At 41.5% G+C, this 22,578-nt stretch overlaps 1 pseudogene; it reads left to right on the top strand.

Annotated features, from left to right (window-relative positions):
- Window positions 1-5,775: 5,775 nt before the first annotated feature.
- The window catches only part of LOC139023513 (tetratricopeptide repeat protein 12-like), a 38,241-nt pseudogene continuing 21,438 nt past the window's right edge, over window positions 5,776-22,578 (top strand).

The following is a 22,578-nucleotide window of genomic DNA, read 5'->3' as shown; positions in this document are numbered from 1 at the left end:
TGTCCTGTTTTAAACAAGTGGAAAATGAGGCCTCGTAGGTTAGTGTTGTGTGGCCTCCACGTGCCTGTAGACCTCCCTACATCAATGGCCTGAGGCCATGCTCCTGAATAGACGGTGGCGGATGGTCTCCTGCGCAGGGATCTCCCTCCCAGACCTTGGACTAAAGCACTCCCCGCCAACTCCTGGACATTCTGCTGTGGCTGCAACGCTGGGCGTGGGGTGGAGCGAGACATCTGATGTCCCAGAGTTGCTCAATGGATTCAGGTCTGGGGACACCGGACGGAACAAGGCCAGTCCATAGCCGATATGGCCTTCCTCTCATGCAGGAACATGCTGACAGACACTCCAGTCCACATGAGGTTCGTAGCATTGGTCTTGCATTAAGGACGAACCCGAGGCCAACCGCACCAAGCAATATGGTCTCACAAGGTCGGTCTGGGTCAGTCTCATCTCTCTCTTTAATCAGTGTTGCTTCCTAAGTGGACAGTTTGATTTCACAGAAGTGTGATTGACTTGGAGTTACATTGTGTTGTTTAAGTGTTCCCTTTATTTTTTTGAGCAGTGGTTATTCAGTTGACATGTGACATATGATTCTCTTGCTCCTATTATTTCTTTACAGTGTAATGACACAAGTGTGTTAAAGCATATCTTCACATGGGGAAAGCACACCTGGCACTCAAGAATCATAACGAGGTGGGCATCATCACATTTCATTTCAACCATATCTAACTGCATTGCAGAGAAAACAGCCTACAACCGTATTCAGTCATTCTGGATGCCTATCTGCATCTTCAAACTTTATATTGATCTCCTAAAATGTCGTTGGACGTCATGCAGCGTGTTATGTCAAGATCGCAGATTTTAGAGAAACAACAAATGTCGGTACATATAAGTGTCTTATATCGTCTGAAAGCTTAAATTCTAGTTAATAACTGCACTGTCCAATTTACAGTAGCTATTACTGCGAAAAAATGCCATGCTATTGTTTGAGGAGAGCTCCTAACAACAACACACTTTTTTCAACGCGATAAGTTTGATAAATTCACCTCTGAAGGTGAAATGTGTACGTACATTCTGAAATCTTGCTCTGATATATCATCCAAAAGGTCCCAGAGATAACATGAAGTGTRGTTTTGTTAGATAAAATCCTTTTTCYTGTCCTAAAAAGGTCCATATAGCACACAGATCGATTTTGTATTTCCACTCGTTCAATTTGCAAAGAAAGGAATCTGTGAGAATCTCAACCTAAACGTTGTTTGAACGAGTCAAATCACGTTCGTATCTATTCCTCAGAGATCCTTGAAGGTAACAAGACTTCACTACTTCATTAGGGGCGTAGTAAATCCTATAGGACACCATATTTGGTCAGAGAGCGATGCCGTCATGGCAGGCTGATGACGCGAGCAGCCATCACTTGAACAACTGTATCTTTGTCAAATAAGCACCAATCATGGGGGTCAAACAAAGCTAGCTAGGAAGCTAATGAGCAGGGCTTTACGGGAGTATCTGGAAACCATGTYTATGTCGTAAAATGTAGGTACTAACCTTGTATGTCAGCATGCCTTTTAATTTTGGACAAAAGTTATGAAAACTGGTTGTTTTGAAAATGTTGAACTTATAATATGGCTACTAATACTTGGAAAGCTAAATCAAAGTCCAAGTATACAGATTTGACGATATTCTTGCAGAAAAATGGAATATGAATGCAAATGGCTCCTTCACGATTTGCCCAAATGTACCTGGGGACTTAACACTAAAAGGTAGGTCAGTCATTCTTCAAGTTATCCATCTGAAACTTTGCACGCACACTGCTGCCATCTTGTGGACACTATCGAAGTTACAACCAGAGTGCTGGCTAGAACTATGACCTTTCTCTTGCATTTCAAAGATGCTGGTAGGAAAAGACTGGTTGGTTTTTTCTTTGTATTTTCTTCTACCAGATCTATTGTGTTATATTCTTCTACATTCAATTCACATTTCCACGAACTTCAAAGTGTTACCTTTCAAATGGTACCAAGAATATGCATATCCTTTTTTCAGGGCCTGAAGATTTGATTTGACTATGTCATTTAGGCGAAAATTGGGGTAAAAAGGGGTTTTAAGCTTATCCTTTGTTCAGCAAATATTATTCTGCAAGCATTGTGCTTAATACAATATTTAAAATACAAAGGGACTGCATGTATTTCTTTAATGGTCTCAACTTTTCTGATTTTCTGTCTGTGTATTAGTGAGACCAGATTCCCATATATTGATCTATAGCTCTGGGGGAGATTATTAGAGTGCATACGCCTATCACATGACCTAATGGAGCAGTAGGCATATCTCTCTTTACTGTGGCAAATGTACTATCAAAAGAAACTGGAAATTGAGCCAGGATGGGAAAGATGGTCAAAGGTAAGGCAGAAAACATGCTGAAAAGTTATGTTGGTTAGTAAAGTCTACTAATCAGATTCGCTCATGGTATCACTTAAACAAACTGCAATTCATAAAGGCTTTGTAGAGCAGTCATAACATCTCCATAAATACTACATGGATGCCTCACAAATAATTTATGAGCAAACTCAGCAAAGTCATACTATGTAAGGGGTTATATATGACCCATGTAACCATAGGGTAAGGATCATCAGCTAGATTCAGCTGCGGGCTTATTTTTTTCTTAAGCGGATGGTCAGAAGGCCGCAAAATAATTTGTAGACTGCAAATTGACTGCAAGAAGCCCAAACAAATATAATATTTGACTAAAACATAATAATTTCAAACCTTGCTTGCATTTGTATACGATCACAAATACATGGGAATACTTTGGAACAGATTTCCTAAATTAAAATCAATTGGAGCTGATTTGCTGGWGTTTTTTCAGTCTTTTTTGTTCCAAAATAAAAAAATATATATATTTTTMGGGCTCAGAAAACTTGGCGGGACAAATAAAATCACAGCCAGTAGGGGAACCCTAGGGCCTAGGCTAACCCACCATCTTCAGGGATGTTATTCTTCCTGATTAATCAGAAATGACTGCTTTTTTATGCACCCTCTATTCATATACAGTACCAGTCAAACGTTTGGACACACACTACTCACTCAAGGGTTTTTCAATATTTTTACTATTTTGTAGAATAATAGTGAAGACATCAAAAATACGAAATAACACATTTGGAATCATGTAGTAACCAAAAAAAGTGTTAAACAAATAAAAACATTTTATTTTTGAGATTCTTCAAAGTAGCCACCCTTTGCCTTGTCATTCTCCCAACCAGCTTCATGAGGTAGTCACCTGGAATGCATTTCAATTAACAGGTGTGCCTTGTTAAAAGTTAATCTGTGGAATTTCTTTCCTTCRTAATGCGTTTCAGCCAATCAGCTGTGTTGTGACAAGGTAGAGTTGGTATACAGAAGATAGCTCTATTTGGTAAAAGACCAAATCCATATTATGGCAAGAACCGCTCAAATATGCAAAGAGAAATGACAGTCCATCATTATTTTAAGACAAGAAAAATGTCAAGAACTTTGAAAGTTTCTTCAAGTGCAATCTCAAAAACCATCAAGCGCTATGATGAAACTGGCTCATGAGGACCGCAACAAGAAAGGAAGACCCAGAGTTACCAGCCTCAGAAATAGCAGCCCTAATATATGATTCACAGAGTTTGAGTAACAGACACATCTCAACATCAACTGTTCAGAGGATACTGCGTGAATCAGGCCTTCATGGTCGAATTGCTGCAAAGAAACCAATACTAAAGGACACCAATAATAAGAAGAGACTTGCTTGGGCCAAGAAACACGAGCAATGGACATTAGACCGGTGGAACTCTGTCCTTTTGGTTTAATGAGTCCAAATTGTTTTCAACCAGATGATCTCTGCATGTATGGTTTGCACCGTGAGCATAGAGGAGGAGGTGTGATGGTGTGGGAGTGCATCACTGGTGACACTGTCTGTGATTTATTTAGAATTCAAGGCACACTTAACCAGCATGGTTACCACAGCATTCTGCAGCGATACGCCATCCCATCTGGTGTGCGCTTAGTGGGACTATCATTTGTTTTTCAACAGGACAATGACCCAACACACTTCCAGACTGTGTAAGGGCTATTTGACCAAGAAGGAGAGTGATGGAGTGCTGCATCAGATGACCTGGCCTCCACAATCACCTGACCTCAACCCAGTTGAGATGGTTTGTGATGAGTTTGTATTTTGTATTTATTATGGACCCTTTCCTGTGGTCCAGCAAAATTAAGGCAGTTTATACAATTTAAAACATTACAGTACATTCACATATTTCACAACACACTYTGTGCCCTCAGGCCCCTACTCCACCACTATCACATATCTACAGTACTAAATCCATGTGTATGTATAGTTCGTATGTTATTGTGTGTGTGTATGCATGTGTCTGTGCCAATGTTTGTGTCGCTTCACAGTCCTCGCTGTTCCATAAGGTGTTTTTTTWATTTGTTTTTTAAAATCTAATTGTACTGCTTGCATCAGTTACTTGATGTGGAATAGAGTTCCATGTAGTCATGGCTCTATGTAGTACTGTGTGCCTCCCATAGTCTGTTCTGGACTTGTGGACTGTGAAGAGACCTCTTGTGTGTGTGTCCGAGCTGTGTGGCAGTAGTTTAGACAGACATGTCAATACCTCTCATAAACAAAAGTAGTGATGAAGTCAATCTCTTCTCCACTTTCAGCCAGGAGATATTGACATGCATATTATTAATATTAGCTCTCTGTGTACATCCAATGGGCAGCTGTGCTGCCCTGTTCTGAGCCAATTGTCATTTTCCTAAGTCCTTTTTTGTGGCACCTGACCACACGACTGAACAGTAGTTAAGGTGCGACAAAATTAGGGCCTGTAGGACCTGCCTTGTTTGATAGTGTTGTTAAGAAGTCAGAGCATCGCTTTATTATAGACAGACTATCCCCATTTTAGCTACTACTGTATCAATATGTTTTGACCATGACAGTTTAAAATCTAGGGTTACTCCAAGCAGTTTAGTCATCTCAACTTGCTCAATTTCCACATTATTTATTACAAGATTTAGTTGAGGTTAAGGGTTTAGTGAGTGTTTTGTTCCAAATACAATGCTTTTAGTTTTAGAAATATTTAGAGCTAACTTATTCCTTGTCACCAACTCTGAAACTAATAGTGTAACTCTGGTTTATAGGCTCATGATTACTGCTTATAATAGCTGTATTCAGTGCAATTAGGGATACTTAAATAAAATGACTTACATTGTGTTTGCCAATGCCCCTAAGATCATGTACATTTGATGCAGCATTATGACGACTCATTGTCACAATGGTAGGGATTAAATGAGCTGGTCTTGGATCATTTACCAGTCATTGTTTCAACGCAGCCTTGAAATGCGTGGAAAGGGTCCAGGAGCCAAGATGATTTGGATGGACTCCGTCATTCCTGTCGAGTATCTTCTGTTTCCAGAAGGTTGTCACAGTTATCAATAAAAGGGACTCCAGCAGATCTACAGTAGTCTTTTAGCCAGATGTGTAATGCCAGCAGTCTGCTGAATCTTTCACACCCGAGGCCCAACAATGGTACTGGACCTGAAATTATTGGCRGTTTTTTTGGAGTCTTTCAATGCTTAAATCAGTTCTTTAAAATCCATTTTCAAATGTTCCAAGTTAGCCCTCCTGATGTRGTTTGACCCCACATGGACTATGACAGTGTCAGCTCCCGGCATCTGTGGTAGAACAGTCGGAAGCAGCCTTATGTCCTGTACTCGTGCTCCTGGATAGCGCAGGGTTTTGCTTTGGGGACCGAGATGTTTCTCACCATAGAGCTGCCTATGATGACAGCTGGTGATGTTGAATGGGCCGGTCTCTCAGGCAGCCTCACGGTCCGAGGATCTGAACCCGAGGTAGAAGCCGCTGGAGAGGGAGACAGAGCCGAGGATGAAGACGCAGGAACCTCCGGATCCGATCTTGATTGGGAAGCCACCAAGGACAAAGGCGCCGGAACCTCTGGATCGAGGGCGGCAAAGCTGTTTCTGGTCTGTGTCAGTTCCGGGCTCAATATCTCCATGGAGACCTCCGTTGCCAGAGGACACCTTCCCCCGACTTCCACGGTGAGTAATGTACCTCCATGGCTGGTTGGTTGGGTCGAGATCAGCTCTGTTCTCCAGGGAAGGGGGAGACCCATTTGGGGATGGAACCCTGCCTAGCACCGGCCAGTCGGCTGTGGAGAGCCGAATCTTCCACCAGACCAGAGCGGCTTCCTGGTAATGGGGTGGAAGAAAAAGAAAAAGTAGGTGGGCGTGTGTTCCCCAGTAGTTTATGTAGGTTTGCTACTTGCTTTCTAAGAGTAGCTACTTCGCTCCTGTAGTCCTCCGCAAGCAAGCAGTTGCTGCATTGAAAGTCAGCGAGGGCCACATTGTCCCGGAACAAAGCAAAGTAAACACAGCTCCTGCAACGTTCAATAGCGGCCTCCATTTGAGACCGCCAAGCCGGCTTTCGCGTCTCTCCTCTTATACGGAATCTGGCAGGATCCTGGGGCAGATAGCTACGTTAACAGCTATTTAGCCCAACAGAGCCACAGGATTCAAAATAAAATAAAAGTATATAAAAACACTGTCAGCTTTTAATCCAAGGTCTTTAGTTCAGGTTTCATCGTTCGACAGGTTTCAGTTTCGGCGTTCAACAGCGTTCAACAACAACAAACACACAAGTGCTCAGCATATGCGGGAACTCCTTCAAGACTGTTGGAAAAGCATTCCAGGTAAAGTTGTTTGAGAGAATGCCAAGAGTGTACAAAGCTGTCGTCAAGGCAAAGGGTGGCTACTTTGAAGAATCTCAAAAATAAAATATATTTTGATTTGTTTAACACTTTTTTGGTTACTACAATTTTCTATATGAGGTATTTCATAGTGTTGATGTCTTCAGTATTATTTTACAATGTAGAAAATAGTAAAAATAAAGAAAAACCCTCGAATGAGTAGGTGTGTCCAAACTTTTGACTGGTACTGTATATTATAGAAACTGACCTATACCCAAATTCAGATTTTGATGTTGTCCTGACTCCTGATCACATCCCACCATCTTGCCACCAATTRATCCCCTCTCAGCAGGGAGGTCTGTTAGGCACCATCATTTATTTACGTATGATAACAGCCCAGTACCAAGGACAAGGCTACAATGACAACCCAAAGCTGSATGGCACTCATTGTTACCTTGCCAATAAAGCCGCATTTTTTTTCCTTAGTGAAATCATTGCTGTCGTCAACTGTGGAAAGCTTATTTTGTGTCATTAAAACAGATCCCAACAGCGTTTTGTCGCTTGCTCATTTCACTGTCAATTTATTTAATTTTGATGGATTCCCGATGAATAATGACACTATCATTTTCACACGTTTGAAGCTGTTGTTCGTTGTTGCTGTTAATGTGTGATTATGGAGATGTTATGACTCATCATCGGCAGGGTAGCCTAGTGGTTAGAGCATTGGGCCAGCAACTGAAAGGTTGCTAGATTGAATCCCCGAGCTGACAAGGTAAAAATATCTTTCTGCCTCTGGGCATGGCAGTTAACCCATTGTTCCTAGGCTGTTATTGTAAATAAGAATTTGTTCTTAACTGACTTGCCTAGTTAAATTAAGGTTAAACATCTGAAAAGATGATAACGTTTCTGGAAAACCCTCTCATTAACTTTCCCTAAATGGTGTATTAAAAGTAAGATAATAACTGAATCCAATAGACACTAGTGTCTGTTGGTGATACCTTTAATACAGTAGGGTTAGGGAATATTTGTGTGGCCTCCTTGCATAGTTGTTTCCTTTCTAATCTGTGGCCCTACAAGCTGTTTACAGCATATAATGCTATTTACAGCATACGAATGCATATTAGGAAACACAGTCGTCATACTGTCCTACTGTACACTCCTTTGATCCACCGCAATGAGGTTACCCATACTAGGCTCCTCAGAAGCCATCTGTCTCTGAGCCCATGTTCTCTCCTTTCTGTGACAAGAGTATCTGACCCAAGTGGATTTGGAGGAAGAAAGAGAATGCCAGGGAAGCAAAGCGTGGGAGGAGCTTGATAAGGGAGAAGAAAAGGCCACGACAGTGCTCCAACTGTTGAAAAAGCTGGACAGACCCGATCAGTTCTCGTTATACTACTGCAGAGGGCTCAAGCTTCTGTCACACGCCATTACAGACTGTGAGTACTCTTTTGGGAGTATTCCCCTCCCTCCAAATCATGTGTGAGTGTATGTGAATGTTATTTCTCGCTTCGCTTCCTCGACCTTACTCATCCTATCCTGTGGGCCAAATGGATGTCAACGGATGCTCCTTTAGGTCCAGGGAGGACAGCGTTGACAGGTGGGTTTCTCTTATTCATGGTTCTAGTAGTCGACTGAAAAATGCATTTCATCTACAGTTACTGAAGAAATGTGAAACTCCTAGGAGATCAAATCACTACACAGACCTAATGTTTGTTGTGGTGGTTACGGCCAATTTGTAATCCGCTGAAAAAAAAATCCAGAAGGGAAGACCTGACCTGACACCTCTGCAGTATTGATTTCTCTTCATGGTTCATTTGTTTGTCACAGTTCAGCAAACTCCCCAATATTGCCCAGCCGAGGCGCTAGGTAAGCAGAGGAAAGGACACACYGAAGTGCAATGATAAACATGTGACTGACTGGCTCGATTCGGTCTTATGTAGCAACATTTTAAATTATGTTTTTTACACTGGATAAAAGTAGAGACTCAGAGCTAGAAAATGGTATATCATACACTACAGTTGAGGAACAGTGGGAAAGTAATTCTGCTTTGAAAGTTGAGAAACTTGTAACCTCACTTTTTTTTGAAAGTGGAGTTCTTCTTTGTCRACACCCATTCAGCATCATTCACACCATCTTAAGCTTTAGCACCACCAATCTTCTTCAGGATCGGTGGGTCCCCTGCGGGACGGTTGAGCTAACATAGGCTAATGCGATTAGCATGAGGTTGTAAGTAACAAGAACATTTCCCAGGACATAGACATATCTGATATTGGCAGAAAGCTTAAATTATTGTTAAGGAGCGTTCAGAGCGTACACTGGATGCTCTGGCCGAGGAGTAGGATTGATCCAAGCATTCTGTCTTAACAACAGCAGTCAAGCACCCAAGCTAACTGGCTAACATTGGCTAGCTTGCTAGCTACTTCCAGACACAAATGAGAGAACAGCTCACTCTGACCATTTTACTCACCTGGTTAAGTTTTTTGAAAATTATCCAGAGCGTTGGTGACTGCAACTGTGCTGCTGGCAATAATTTCATTATGCTTTTTTTTGACAACGTTTACTGACATATTCAACAGGTGTTGAGCATTCGTAAATTTGTCAGTTATTCTGCGCTCTGGCATAGTCAGTTGAGAGTGCTCTGAAATAGCCAGAGTGAATTTACAGCTATGTCTATCAAAAGTTGTCGCAGTGACATCATGAACATTCTATTGCAATGGTTACTTGCATAGTGGAGTCTTTTGTTAAGACKTGTAGCTAGCTAGCAATGAACCATAATCCCAACTCATCCAACTCATGACGTTACTACCCTGCATGAGTCTGCAGGTAGCTGACCGATCAGGTTCAATATTAGCTAGCTAACACTAGGCTATAACTAGCAAAACAAATGGCTCTGGGATACAAATAATATTACTACACAGATTACACGTAARGTTAGTTAGCAAGCCAGCCAGTTAACGTTAGATAGTTAGCTAGCTAACAGTACACTAACTTGAAATGAAAACAACTTTCTGACTAAATTAGAAATGTGCAATATCTGAAAATGTAGCTAGCTAGACTATCTTACTTGTATACATGGATGGACGCTTCTCCCGCTCTGTCACGGATGCCATCGTTGCCCTTAGCTTGAAGATGTAATCCGGAGACAGGTATTTTCTTCATCTCCTTAGCTGTTATACTCTAATTCCACTGATTTCAAAACTTGGTCCTCCAGAAAGGGGAGAGCTTATGAGAGCTACACTTATGCAGTTATACTACGTTATATCTTTCAACAAAAGCCACGTTAGAAAGGATTACCTACTACACATACTGACCAGCTCAAATAGACAGAAGCGCACTACATGGCAGACCAATCCGAACTCATCTCTCGGCATGTCCAGCCCTCTTATCTCAGCCAATCATGGCTAGTGGGAAGGTTGATAACTTTTTCTGTGGCTAAACCAACTAGGCTCGTAATTTAATAACTTTATTTGTATTTACAGATAGCATACATGTTTGTTATTAAGGCACATGAAAGTTCACATGTTCCAGAGTGTTTTCTGCCAAAAAACGCATTTTGATTTWWAAAAAAGTTACGTTTCCTGAAACCGGTCACATATGTGTTTACATTTCAAGCCTCCATTTGGGAGCTGTTCTATTACCAATACCTCAGATTGCGTAGAATGCAGAGGTACAGTACTGGATGACTTGTGCAAAAATTGTGTAGTGCTGCACAGTAGCTAGTGTATACAAGCCTTTACGTTGAATCATTTTACTTTTTAGGTGTCACATTTATCACATTTGAAATAATTTAAAGGCTTGATGCAGCCTTTTTATATCAACTATCAAGTAATAGTTTTCCATTTAAAATTGACAAAAATAGCTTTTTAGCCKAAAAAACAGTTTCTTAAGCAAYAATTCTGCTAGCACTGTCTGGGAGTGGTCTGAGTGGGGAGAACTTAAAACCAGGTGTTATTGACAGAGAGGTTTTGAACTCTCTTTGTTGTTTGTTATTGGTCACCAGGCAAGTCAAAACTTCCGCCCATGCAAACAGGCTGATTAGAAGGTCCTGTGTACATTGTATTTTCAACCAGTAAGAAATAGCAATGATCACATTTTTTCACACTTTTACAGTGGTAGTTTCATCAGATGTTAAACAATATGATACAAAACATGGGAAAAACTGAAATTTGACTACACAGCCTTTAAAGATGCACACTTGTTCCCACTATAAACTTACATTTACATAATATGTGTGAACTGCCAGTATCAATTGGAACAGGTATTCCCAAACTGGGGTACGCATACTTCCAGGGGTACGCGCAATGTCGTTGGGGGTACGCCAAATGAAAATGTGATTCACATTTTTTATTTTTTTATCAAACAGTCCAAAATGATTTAAGGCAAAGTCTCTCTACAATACAACTGTCACGGGTGTGCGTACTGGTAGTGAAGTCAGGTGCAGGAGAGCAGAGAGTTGTGAACAGGCGCACACTTTATTTAGGCAGGAGCAAACAGCAGACAGACGCAACTGCGTCAAAACCTCCAGCAAAAATGGCAAAAGTACAAAGTGCAAAAACAGTCACAAAAGCATAGTTTACCAAATAAACATACTTCATGGAATAAACACGGATCATGGAAAACCAGCCTGGCGCGTCACATAAAACACGTAACACAAAACAATTCCACACAAATACATGAGGGGGGGGGAAACAGAGGAATATATAGCAGTGTAATTAGGGAATGTAAACCAGGTGTGCAGGGAACAAGACAAAACAAATGGAACAATGAAAAATGGAGCGCCGATGGCTAGAAGGCCGGTGACGTCGAACGCCGAACGCCGCCCGAACAAGGAGAGGAGCCGACTTCGGCGGAAGTCGTGACAACAACCCAACATTGTAGAGTTATGTGCCTCCTTTCAAGCATACCCTTCTCATTAACCTGTGGTGAGTTATTCACAATTTCCGATGAACAAATAAGGTTTTATATGTAAGATGGTTAAATAAAGAGCAAAATTATTGATTATTATTATTTGTGCCCTGGTCCTATACGAGCTCTTTGTCACTTCCCAAGAGCCGGGTTGTGACAAACTCACACTCATTCTTATGTTTAATAAATGTTTCGTATAGTTTGTGTGTGGCAGGCTTACAATGATGGCAAAAAACAACATTTGAGAGTGCGCTGACCCTGGTGCTAGAGGGGGTACGCAGCTGGAGGTTGAATGTTTGAAGGGGTACGGGACTATAAAAAGTTTGGGAACCACTGAATTAGAACAAACTACTTGACCATCAGTGACAATAATCAATGATATCAATGGTAGACTACTACCTAACATTTCCAGTCTGGGTTTTCACTTCCCTCCTCATATGGACGAATACAACTTGTCAGATGATCGACTGCTTGTAAGATTGACTGTCTTAGAATGTCATTCAATGAAAGGGCAAAAGTTACATCATTCACAGTTGAACATCTCCAAGGAGAGTGTAGAAACGGCCTGCTTAACATTACCCGGCTCTCTCGCCACCAAATCACCTCGGCAGATCTTTTTTTTTCCATCTTCTCCTACATTTTCTCTGCGTACAGGCCCGGTCTCTTCGACTTTATGAGGGAAATAGCGGAGGATCTTTGGCTCTGGATGAGATTTATTTATTCCACTCTCTCCTGCCCTTGACCGCCAGGCATTGTGTTTCTGAAGCCTGGCCACGGGCACACTGTGATGATGTATGTGGCTCACTGAGGTAGGGAGAGGCCTCCCAGTCCTGACCTTATCTGCTCTTCCTAACAGGCACTYGCCAGACGATGTTCCGACTAAACAATGGCTTCAGTATCCTCCAAACCAATGACACCGTAAGTGGGTAAGGAGACTTGAGAGATGGCCCTGAKTGACTTGACACTGGAGTTAGGGACAGTCAGAGCAAACCATGGAGATGCTGTCTTTCAAAGTCACTCTCTCTCTCTGTTAGTTGCTAGTTAAATATTGCCACAATAGAATGAGCTCCTTTAGAGATTTGGATGAACCTGTATTGTGCTGTGCCTCACGCAATGTACTATATATAGTAGGTGTTATGTAGGGTGAGACACTAATCACAACTCCCTCATGTCAAATTAGATAGGGTATTATTAACCTAAAGTRGAACACAATTGTTCTTGTGAAGTGTTTTGGACTTGTGGTCGTATTTTAGACCAGCACAGATTGGTTGAAGTTTTCATCACAAAGTATTGAGACAAATATGCAATTGGGTTTCTTTATTTTCAGTTGCCTGTTGCAGAAATTGACAGTGCCATGCGCAGAAGAGCTATTTAAGTCTGTACAATATTGTGGAGGGTGATTTGCGATGGAAATGGTTTGCAGACAGACATCGGAGTGATATTTCCTCGTCTTTTTCACATAGTTTTTTTTGTCAAGAGTAAATTGTGAGAAAAAAATGCATGAAATGCAAACGTCTTCAATTATCCCATTGTTTTCTCATTATTCTGCCTTTCATCCGTTTCTGCCAACTCCTTATTAAGTGCCCACTTGTTCTGTAGTTGCACAAGCAATGTGTGCTTAAGGGYCAATCTGGGATTGGTACATCTGTTTTTTATCAGTGATATAGCCATTGATTCTTGAAGAATATAATTTATACATACCTCATGTCTTGCAGAACCCACAAAATATTAGCTTGTTTTACTCCATTGTTTGTAAACAATGTAATTGTAAACTCATGTAGCTTCAAAACATGGTTCAAATTACCATTAAGGGGTGACCGCTTCTTTGTTGTTTCAATCCCAGAATGCCCATTTTTCCACATCAAAATTCATGAACACTCGTTACCAAGAGAAAATAATTGCTCCTTTTTCTCCCAAACGGTGACAAATCAATTATACAGCTATCCAAAACCTGTTGTGACAATGTCAAAATAGGGGAAATACATTTGATGTAAAAAAATCTGGCAATTAAGGAGGCAAGTGCAATTATATTGTTGCTATTGCAGTTAAAGTAGGCTTTACAATCATCCCCTGACAAATGACATTCAAATCGATTCAAACTGCATGCAATGTTTGATTAAATTCATACTGGAACGGTCCCTGTTGCTGAAGGTATTTTTTCTCCTGGGCTGCTTGCTTTCAGATGAAAACCAAAATATGCTGATGAGATGCCCAGCCTCAAAAGAGTACATTGTTGWCTTATTAGCATCAGGAATGGCGGCAGTGTGGAGCGAATGCCTGGTGCTGCTGTCTTTGTACTCCCAAACTCCACATGGAAGATGCTTGGCCATTGAGAACCTGAATTTGCACATGTAAGAGATCAGATCCCTATTGGTAATTGCGTGTTTTGGCTGACAAGAACCACACACTATAATCACATCAAACCTACCTGCCTTCTCCTCTTTCAGCTGTTTCAGACAGCAGATAGAGCCGTCCACTCAGCGATAGGGAAATTAAAATGTAAAATAAGTGGGGGAAAGTGTAGTTGTAGGATTGCAAAATATGTTGTGCGAGATTAACAATACACATTTAATTTTGTAGTCGACCAGTAAAACAATGACATAGCAAGTTGGATAATTGTCTTGGATTAAAGAAAAGTGTTAATGACCACTCTGCAGGTTGGTGGGAAACTTGATGGGGTGCATATCCACACAGAGCCAGCTGGAAACCACGGTCCTAAAGCACACCATTGCCTCGTTTTATACCACATTCCAATGATAAATCTGGGGGACAAAAAAATTGGCTATTTCAGATTGCGGGGGGGGGGGGGGCATGTCCCCCTGTGCATATCCACACAGAGCCAGCTGGAAACCACAGCTGTCACGCCCTGACCTTAGAGATCATTTTTATGTCTCTATTTTGGTTGGTCAGGGCGTGAGTTGGGGTGGGCATTCTATGTCTGGTGTTCTATGTTGTCCTTGTTTTGTATTTCTATGCGTTTGGCCTGGTATGGTTCCCAATCAGAGGCAGCTGTCTATCGTTGTCTCTGATTGAGAACCATACTTAGGTAGCCTGTTCCCACCTGTGTTTGTGGGTAGTTATTTTCTGTTTAGTGTGTGTCGTCACCTTACAGAACTGTTTGTTTGTCGTTTTTGTTGTTTTGTTCAGTGTTCAGTTGATTGATGAAAATATGATCACTTACCACGCTGCACCTTGGTTCTCTTCTCCTTCTCCCAACGACGTTCCTTACAACAGCATTAACTATTTTTYAGAACTTTGCCACAGAAAACAAGTATGTACAATGTACACTGTAGCTAATGCACTAAATATKTTTTCCTAACAAAATGGTGCATGTTATTATTTGAAGGAGGGAAAAATCCGCACTCACCGAAATATTTGRTTACGTTTTATTGTATTTTTTTAGGAGCAGATGTCAGAACAAACGGACATGTTTGGCGGCAGCCTCCGACAGTGTTTGGAGAACAATGGCATCACAATGCTATCACTTCATAGGAGAAAATACATACACATTTTTAGGGTTGCAACTTTGGTTTTAGAAGTGGGGGGGGCATCTGCATGGTCCTAAAGCACACCGTTGCCTCGTTTTATATCACATTCCAATGATAAAACTTGGGGGACAAAAATGACCCACCAGGCTAGACTATCACATTCCAATGATAAAACTGGGGGGACCCTGACCCACCAGGCTAGACTATCACATCCCAATGATAAAACTTGGAGGACCCTGACCCATCAGGCTAGACTATTGCAGTGGTGGGGAAAAAAATCATTCTTGAGTAAAAGTAAAGATACCTTCAAAGATAATGACTCAAGTAAAAGTCACCCAGTAAAATATTACTAGAGCAGAAGTCTGTACGTAATTGGTTCAAAAAGTCATTAAGTATCAAGAGTAAAAGTATAAATCATTTAACATTTCTTATATTAAGCAAACCAGACGACACAATTGTCTTCAATTGTCTACGGATAGCCAGGGGCACAGTTCAACACTCAGACATAATTTACTGTCACGCCCTGGCCTTAGTATTCTTTGTTTTCTGTAATATTTTGGTTAGGTCAGGGTGTGACAGGGGGGATGTTTGTGTGTATTATAGAGAGTCATCGTCCTTGAGGTGGCATTTTATTGAGAGTATGGGCAGGGGTGTCAAAGTTCGCAAATGGACGGAGGGTCCAATTAAAATATTTAGGCTACATAGCCGAAGGGCCGGACTGTTCGATATGTTTCATTTGAAAATAAACAATTTTAAATGAGCAATATTATAATTGTACTAGTGAAGGCGCTAAGTCATGAAACGGCTACTAGAAAGCTAACAAATATATTCCAATATGATCAGATAAATAAAGCGAATATTTTCTTGATGGGCTCTGTCAGTAATCTTTATTTTCAGACAACACAAAAGACACATTTCCTTTTAAAGTAATAACAAGAAAAAAAAAATCCCACATAACATGAACATTAAATGAAAAGAAACCGGTATTACCAAGGCACCATCAGTAGCCTACTATTTTCATTATTTCTATTTTAGACAAGAGGGCTAGAAATTTACTTCAAAGAAAAAAACAATAATAGCAATTTTCTTATTCATCCACTCAACGTGAAATATTTTTAAATATAAAGGGATTGAGAAAAATAAACACAATAAAAAAAGTGCAAAAATCTTAATCAGACAACAATCACTTTGTTTAAGGAGAAGTAACATGCAGTGAAAACAAATATTAAACTTGAATCTTAAACTTGAACTGAGTAACAAAAACTCTAAATATGTGATTGCACAGTAATGGTTCACTTGTTTGTAGGTTGAGGGTGATACTTGGTGGTGTCCCATCTTTTCCAACAAGTTCATCAATGTTCGGGTAAGGCTCTGAGCTCGAGGAAATCCTCAGAATTGAGTGGAGTGTTCAGCAGTAAGTCGACTTCTGTGTGATGTTTTGTTCAGGTCTCATCAAAGAAAAACAGTTGTTCACACAGGTATGTGCTGCCAAACATAGAACACGTTTGGCAGGCCCTGGATGCGCAAAGCTCGGTAGGCATTGTGTCGGGGAGGAAACGGGCGAACTCCGCAGCACCACTGCCGGCATATTTTTGCCCTCAGTGCATCATTGCATTCGAGAGTCAAATCAACTCCATTCTGGAGGTTTGGTGGTCGAGCTTTCCACGTCAACAGCAAATGGGTTACCAGCGACAGTTCCAACCTGCTTTTTCTGTGCCTTCAAAGTCAGCAAATCGGCGTCGAAGTCTCACCTGTCGCGTTTTCCTCTTGCATCTTTTCCGCTCATAAAAAAGAAAAAAAAACAAACTTAAATAAATTAATCAAAATAAGATAAAAATGAAACTGGGCTAACGCTGTATAAAATAGTAAAAAAAAATATATACAAAATAATACGAATAGGAATAAAAAAAAAATAAATAAAAACGTAACACAAATAAAATTTAAAAGTAAATTAAAAAAAATTAATAAAATAGGTTTCGTTTCAGAACTTAAAAAAGGAAGTAAAAAAACAAATAAACAAGAACAAAATCTTCGGCTCACCAGTCCGTCCTGTGTCCACACATCGCAGGTGCTGCCGTCGTTTGTACAAACCCACGAGTTTTCCCAAGGCAGCTCCGACTCATTTACACATCTTGACACCTTCTTCATACAAATCATGCCCCGTAGTTTGTGCCATGCATCAGGACGTAAAGCCAAAACTCCTCTGTCACGCTTAGGCTGGAGTTCCACTCCGCGGATGAAAAATTGACAACTGGGCAATGTCAGAAATGTCGGTGCTCTCATCCCACCCAAGGAATATGCAATGAAATATTTTCCCTTTTGTTCACAAAGCTGCTCTTTAGATTGATGGACAACTGGTCTATCCTCCTCTCGGCAATGGTTTTCTGCTCAGACTCACATTTAAAAAGAGTGCCTTTTTTCTCTGGGCAAACTTCGTCACAAACTTTAATCATGCAGTTTTTGATGAAATCCCCCTCCGTAAATGGCCGGGCTGATTTTAGCGATCTCTTCTGCCAAAATAACTGGCCTTGACAGCAGCCTGGCCTTGTGATTTGGCTTTTTTGAACAGAGCCTGTCGAGATTTGAGGCCTGTTTTATTCCTCTGCCTTTTTAGCCTTTGTTCCATGTCATATTCTTGTTTTTGTCCGCGTGTTTCGTTCATAAATGTCGTCTCAGATTATACTCTTTCAGTACCGCCACACTTTCTCCACACAGAAGACACACAGGTTTTCCAGCTACCTCCGTGAAACATATACTCCGACTCCCACCCTTGTTTGAACCCCCGGTTCTCAGTGTCCACCTTCCGTTTTGCCATTTTTGCATGGGTATGCTGAAAGTTAATTTTACTGTGATGCTGACGACTGCTGTGCCAATAAATATTGAAATGAAGCAGCCTACTGCTCGGTGCGTCACCGTTGCATTTGTGGAAATGTAGTATTGGTGCGTGTTAAAAGATCTGGCGGGCTGCCGGCTTGCTGCGGTCTGCGGGCCGGTTCTAATAATAAATCAAGATCATCCCAGGGGCCGTAAAAAAACTTCTCGGGCGGCCGGATGTGGCCCGCGGGCCTTGACTCTGACATATTTGGTATGAGGGGGTTTTGGTAGAGTGTATGGGTTTGTGTTGAGTGTAGGTGTCTAGGTAAGTCTATGGTTGCCTGAATGGTTCTCAATCAGAGACAGCTGTCATTCATTGTCTCTGATTGGGAGCCATATTTTAGGCAGCCATAGGCAGTAGGCTATTGTGGGTAATTGTCTATGTGTAGTGTTCAGTGTCAGCACTATTTTGTTTGAATAGCTTCACGGTCGTCTGTTTGTTGTTTTGTTCGTTTGTTCGTCTTCATAATAAAAGAAGATGTATTTCTCTCACGCTGTACCTTGGTCCTCTCTTCAAAGTTACGACGATCGTGACATTTACAAACAAAGCATGTGTGTTTAGTGAGTCTACCAGATCAGGCACAGTAGGGATGACCAGGGATGTTCTCTTGATAAGTGCGTGAATTAGACAATTTTCCTGTCCTGCTAAGCGTTCAAAATGCAACGAGTACTTTTGGGTGTCAGGGAAAATGTAAAGAGTAAAAAGTACATGATTTTCTTTAGGAATGTAGTAAAAGTAAAAGTTGTCAAAAATAGTAAAGTAAAGTACAGATACCCCATAAACTACTTAAATAGTACTTTAAAGTATTTTTACTTTAGTACTTTACACCACCACTGGTCTATTGTATTGCCATATATCATTGGCATACATATTAAAGAGCTGTTTAAATTCACTTGGCTTCACAGTTAGGAGGCTCCTAGAGAATGCAAAGTGAACAACAGGGTTGACATCCCAATCCATCACCATGCGCTATCCCACGGTTAATCTCACTTGAAAGCCGCTCCGTTTCTCAACTCACACCTTCATTTATGAAAATAGGCTTGCGTCCCAAATGGCACCCTTTTCCCTATATAGTACACTACTTTTGTCCAGGGCCCATATGGCTCTGGTCAAAAGAAGTGGACTATAAAGGGAATATGGTGTCATTTGTGACGTACATACAGAAGGAGACTCACGGTCTATTTCATTTGACTTAAATGGCGCTGGATGGGATTACATTACTAATGTCAGTCTGGAGCCTTTGTCAAGGACCCTCTCTTTGTTTCACCTACTCTACAGTGCTGTTTGTGTGAGACATGTCGAGACCCGCACAGAATCCGCGCACGCCGAATTCCGACAAAAATCTGCGTAATTTCAAATCGAATGCATAGGATTCTGAAGCTAAAAATAAYCTGCCAGCTGACAGCACATTTAAATACATTTGACTTGTTGATGAATTTCCTCTGTTTTTATTTATGTATTTCAATCACCGAAAGGTGTAGCCCCTCTCCTGTGTGAGTGAGAGGTGCAGGGTGCAGACAGCTCCGTGTATTTTAATGAAAGTTGTCTGAGGAGAGAAGTATCTAACAAAAAATGCCCAGATTTACAGCAGACGAGCTGAGGAGTAAACACCTGGTGACCAGAATAACAGCCAGGGACAGGGAGTTTCCAGRTGAACTGTACGAAGATGGAGAAGTACTTTTCTGCTAAGTCTGCCAGCATTCAATGGAGCAGTACTTACTGCAAAGTCTTTCAGCCTTCAATCAACTACGTATGGTGTCAAACTGCGGTGGAGCACCTGAGGTCACTCCGACACAAAAATAGGAGGGCTAGTGGACCAGGTAAACATTCTGATGCTTTAGCTAGCTACAGATATACTAACTAGCTCGTAGGCTTGTTCTAGTTAGCTAATATCTGTTCTTGACAATACATTTTTTTGTCTGTATCTAGATAGAGTGACAAGTTAGCTAGCTAGCTAACGTTAGCCTGGTAAGCTTCCCATGCTGTCACTCCAGCTCCATCACGTAATTTAAACTAGCTAGCTAACTTAGTTGAGGCAATGTAAATTAGCTAACAAGTTAGCCAAGGAGACGTGGTGGAGATATCACAAGTGACAAGCTAGGAATTACAAAAGCAGAAAGTCACAGACATATTTTTTGTGACTTTCTTTGTTGTTAACTATCATTGTTTGAAAATGTCATTGTGTGTGAGACATACTGCTGTCAGGTTTGTGTGTGTGTGTGTGTGTGTGTGTCGCTTCAGGAGAGAGTGTGCTTAGCTTCAAAGCTTGAGATCCACTATAGGCCTGCTATTACACTCAACCTGATAAATTTTAATTCACCAAATGTAACCATTGTTCCTTATTTTCTACATTTGTTGTAGTCCAAACAAGAACACAGACCCTGGCCTCCTGTCTGGCAAAGACTCCCTCTACAGCTGAGAGAAATTAGTTAATCTTGGACTTCACAATAATATTAATCAGACAGATATACCTCTAAAGAAGGGGCCCAAGTTTTCCACATTTCTGAAGAAACACTGCAAGCAGGGAGGGCCTATCCCAGCGCCATCCGATCTGCCTACAGAGTACCTGCCAGAGCTCTATCCACAATATGAGCAGGACATAAAAGATGCTGTAGAGGGAAAGGACATTTATGTCATCCTTGATGAGATGATCAGTGCCTTTGGAAGATGTGCACTCGCTATCCTACTCCAGCCACTGGGTGAGTGACCTGTTGTAGCAGACCTGGCTTTCTTGGATAAAGTAAACTTTACCACTGTGTCCCAAGCTGTCATTTCCTGTCTCAACAATGTGAGGGGGACTTTAACAATTTGTGGGCTTTTGTAAGCGACTCAGCCAGCTASATGAAGAAGGRTTTCACCAGCATCTTGAAGGACCTCTTCCCCAACTCCGCACACGTCACCTGCTTTGCCCATCTCCTGAGACTGGTGGTGGAGGTTTTTGTAAAGGTGTTTAAACCATTCTTTATTAAGAACTATGTCCATGCCATCCCTGCTCTGAGCCAGGTGTCTGCAGAGGAGTGGTACCGATACATTGGCATCGACAAGGCAGACGCTATGGAGTGAGTGCAGTGGACTGGTGTGCAGCTAGGCAGAACAGGATGCTAGCCTTAGCTCACATTGRGACGATACATCTGTGCCTCCCCACTACCTCAGTGTATGTAGAGAGACTTTTTTCACGTTATCATATGCTACTTAGTCAGTATAGAAGGAGCCTCACAGAGAAAAATGTTAATGTTGTTGATTGCAAAGTATAATAGCATTGAGCACTATAAAGCATCAATAGCGATTTGCACGGTGGCCTGCATTTGGCCTTGCCAACGCTCTTCTCATCTTTGTCCACTACAATATTAAGACTCGTCTGAACAGAGGACATTCCCCTTGTAGTCTTTTCACTGTAGGCATACTCTTTTTCCTCTAACTTTCCTTTTACTTCAATGAAAAAAGCCTCCATCTTCGCAATCAACAGCAGACTAGGCCAAGGCTCGTCTCTCACTCTCCCTATCCTCAGCAGCACACGCACATGCCCGCAAGGAGTGAGTGTGCAAGGAGTGACAGAACGGTGAAGCATAATACCTGTCTCTTATACACATCTAGATGTGTATAAGAGACAGCAACAGGTGTAGACCTTACAGTGAAATGCTTACTTACAAGCCCTTAACCAACAATGCAGTTTTAAGAAAACGAGGTCTTGAGTAAAAAATAGATAACTACCGGTACAGAGTCAATGTGCGGGGGTACAGGTTAAGTAATTTAAGTATTTAATAATTTAATAAGTAATTTAAGTAATATGTACATGTACATGTAGGTAGAGTTAAAGTGACTATGCATAGATATTAAACAGAGAGCAGCAGCGTACAATGTGGACAATGCAAATAGTCTGGGTAGCCATTTGATTAGCTGTTCAGGAGTCTTATGGCTTGGGGGCAGAAGCTGTTAAGAAGCCTTTTGGACCTAGACGTGGCGCTTTGGGACCGCTTGCTGTGCGACAGCAGAGAGAACAGTCTATGACTTGGGTGGCTGGAGTCTTTGACAATTTTTAGGGKCTTCCTCTGACACCGCCTGGTATAGAGGTCCTGGATGCCAGGAAGCTTGGCCCCAGTGATGTACTGGGCCGTACTCACTACCCTCTGTAGTGCCTTGCGGTCTCAGGCCGAGCAGTTGCCATACCAGGCAGTGACGCAACCAGTCAGGATGCTCTCAATGGTGCAGCTGTATAACTTTTTGAGTATCTGAGGACCCATGCCAAATCTTTTCAGTCTCCTGAGGGGGAATAGGTTTTGTCATGCCATCTTCACGACTGTCTTTGTGTGTTTGGACCATAATAGTTTGTTGGTGATGTGGACACCAAGGAACTTGAAGCTCTCAACCTGCTCCACTACAGCCCCGTCGATGAGAATGAGGGCGTGCTCGGTCCTCCTTTTCCTTGTAGTCCACAATCACATGTGTTGGAAGTTAGCTACATACCTTCAAATACTTAATTTTCTCCTGACACTGTAGTTATTGTAGCCTGGTCCCAGATCTCTCATGCCAAACATGAAAATGACCATATTTTTTTATTTATTTTTTATTTAACTAGGCAAGTCAG

Source organism: Salvelinus sp. IW2-2015, linkage group LG4p (assembly GCF_002910315.2).
Source record: "Salvelinus sp. IW2-2015 linkage group LG4p, ASM291031v2, whole genome shotgun sequence".
In the NCBI taxonomy this organism is placed as follows: domain Eukaryota; kingdom Metazoa; phylum Chordata; class Actinopteri; order Salmoniformes; family Salmonidae; genus Salvelinus; species Salvelinus sp. IW2-2015.
This window is presented reverse-complemented; position numbering and strand designations above follow the sequence as displayed.